Source organism: Pteropus medius, unplaced genomic scaffold, assembly GCF_902729225.1.
Source record: "Pteropus medius unplaced genomic scaffold, Ma_sr-lr_union100, whole genome shotgun sequence".
Lineage (NCBI taxonomy): Eukaryota > Metazoa > Chordata > Mammalia > Chiroptera > Pteropodidae > Pteropus > Pteropus medius.
The window spans coordinates 15,313-18,303 of NW_024351052.1; the positions used below are offsets into that span (position 1 = coordinate 15,313).

The 2,991-nt window shown below is 42.1% G+C and overlaps 2 pseudogenes; both read left to right on the forward strand.

Annotated features, from left to right (window-relative positions):
- The first annotated feature begins 318 nt into the window (after positions 1–318).
- LOC120586023 (olfactory receptor-like protein OLF4) lies at positions 319–1,298 on the forward strand (annotated as a pseudogene).
- A 231-nt stretch (positions 1,299–1,529) lies between these two features.
- LOC120586022 (E3 ubiquitin-protein ligase RNF115-like) lies at positions 1,530–2,603 on the forward strand (annotated as a pseudogene).
- The last annotated feature ends 388 nt before the right edge of the window (positions 2,604–2,991 follow it).

Sequence of the window (2,991 nt, forward strand, 5' to 3'; positions counted from 1 at the left end):
AGGGACTTCTGTTTTTCAGCACCCTGTGCTCCTTGTCTAGAACATGGTCAGGACTTCCTCAGTGTGTAAAAGAATTTCTCATTAAACCAATATAAAAATGATTTATTTGGCAAATTGCTAAGAGAATGGCAGTACTTTGTAATTAGAGATGTCACATGACCTTACTTAAAGGAGATCAAATCTCTACAAAACCATATACATGTCATATATACATCTTATGGTTAAAATAGAAATTGCAGCATTTCACATGTTAGTAATACTCATGTATAAAAATTAATCATCTTATTTTTTTTCATATCCAGTCATCACCTCCACCACATGGAACAAGGGAATGGTACACAAATTTTAGAATTTCTTCTCCTGGGAGTTTCAGATGAACCAGAACAGCAGCCTCTCATATTTGGGCTCTTCCTCTCCATGTACCTGATCACCATGTTTGGAAACCTGCTTATCATCTGGCCGTCAGCTCAGACTCCCACCTCCACACGCCCATGTACTTCTTCCTCTCCAACCTGTCCTTGGTGGACATCTGTTTCACCTCCACCACTATCCCAAAGATGCTGGTGAACATCCAAACACAGAGCCAAGTCATAACCTATAATGGCTGTATCACACAAATATACTTTTTTATACTCTTTGGAGTGTTGGACGACTTCCTTGTGACTGTGATGGCTTATGATCGCTTTGTGGCCATCTGTCACCCCCTGCACTACACAGTCATCATGAACCCCAGGCTCTGTGGACTGCTGCTTCTGGTGTCCTGGATCATGAGTGCCCTATATTCCTTGTTACAAAGCTTGATGATGTTGCAACTATCTTTCTGTACAGTCTTGAAAATCCCCCACTTTTTCTGTGATCTCAATGAGATGATCCAACTTGCCTGTTCTGACACCTTTCTTAATAACCTGGCGATAAATTTGTCAGCCGTGATGGTGGCTAGTGTTCCTTTTGCTGGGATCCTTTACTCTTACTCTAAGATTGTTTCCTGCATACGTGGAATGTCATCAGCTCAAGGGAGGTTTAAAGCATTTTCTACCTGTGTTTCTCACCTCTGTATTGTCTTTTTATTTTATTGTACAAGTGTAGGAGTGTACCTCAGCTCTGCTGCTACCCAAATCTCGCATTCAGGTGCAGTAGCTTCGGTGATGTACGCTGTGGTCACACCCATGCTGAACCCCTTCATCTACAGTCTCAGGAACAAAGACATAAAGGGGGCTCTGAAAAGATTCTGTGGGATGGCAGCTAGAAAAGGGACAACTGTTCTGGGGCTGAAGAACTTTCTGTGTTTGGAGAGCTAAAAGCCTTGGAACCAGAAAATTGTGAAAACAGAATATGCCTCCTTTATTTATTTGCTGGAATTTCCATTTAGTTTTCCACCTTTTCTATAAAAATGTAAGTAATTGTTTAATATGCTTTCTGCTCTGATGTATAGATATTTTCTCTCTTAGTCCATTTTCCCAGTCTCACAAAGTATTTCCCAGACTTAAACCAAGAATATTTGGAAAATTCCATTTATCGTTTGAAGACATATGGATCTTAAAAATAATTTCTTCTGCCCTGTGCCTCTTTGGTGTTGGAAGAAGGCCTTGTAGTCACTGTCTGCTGTATTTCCTCTTTGATCTCCTGACTCTCTGTGCCGGGACGATTCCCGTGATGGATGCCGACTCTTGAAAGACAGATGTGCACACTGAGGAAGTGGTGGCAGAGGCAGCAGAGGTGAGCTCTGGGACCGCTACCGCCAAGCACTGGTTTTTCTGCCACTTTTGGAAGGGCAAGATCAGCCTCAAATTCCCAGAATATGTATCATCCCAGATATGAATCAGGCTTAATTGAAGAAGTGACAGATGATTCCAGCTTTTTTGGTGGTGGTGGCAGCCATATAGGAAATAACACATTTTGCAGAGTTCCGGTGCAATTCGAACCTCAGTATGATTATACAGGATTTTAGGCAATTTCTAAGTAGCAATCCACTGGACTAAAATAATAGAGCCAATGAGTGAGGTCACCAAACTCACACTGACTCTGGGGACCAAGTCGGCCTTCAAGGTTGCCAATGATTGGGAGATATAGATTGCAAAGAAGTACTCATCCCGGTAGATCTCCAGCTATGGAAAGAATAATACAACAGTTCTTTGCTGGAGTCTTTGCAAATTCTGCAGTTCCTGTGTCCCCACACCCGTTTTTCTGGAGGGGGATGCTGCACTCCATCCCTGGGGACTATGCCTGGGAGTTCGCACAGGGCTTGATGCCATCATAAGCTAACTTTTAAGACAACTGGAAAACAAAGGGCCTCCACGAGCTGCCAAGGAGAAGATCACATCTCTTCCAACAGTGACAGTAACTCAGGAGCAAGTCGATGTGTGTTTAGAGTGTTCGGTAAGCAAAGAAGATTACACAGTTGAAGAGGAAGTCAGCAGTTACCCTGCAGCCACATCTTTCAGAGCAGTTGTATTGTGCCATGGTTAGAACTGCATGATACATGTTCTATATGCGGGCAGAGCTTAAATGGTGAGCACGCTACTTGGCAAACCCAGAGTTCTGAGGCCTCTGCAAGCCACAGATTTAGCAGTGACTGCCAACTACAGGACTGATGGACTTTCTGAAGCTAAAGACCATGTCTGAGTCAGGACTGTGGTACTTTTCTTACCACAGCTATAAATTGCATCAAAAGAAAAAAAAATAGTAGGTGGATTTAGGAAACATATAAGAAACCCAACCCATCATATTAATGTAGTGAGTGTTTTTCTTCTCTAAATTTAAAGTTAGCATCTGTAGATGGAATTATGTCTACAACAAAATGCCTCTGATTCCTCAATTCAGGGTGATAATTTTATAACTGTGAAACTTAATTATGTGCGTTTACCCCCAGCCAGAATAGAATCAGTTCCTTAAAGCTCAGCTAGAGTCCTGCTATCTGTCAAGTTACCCTGCGATGGATGTTTTCACATCCTTGTCCATCCTCCATTCTATCATTAGTGTATTTTATAGTAA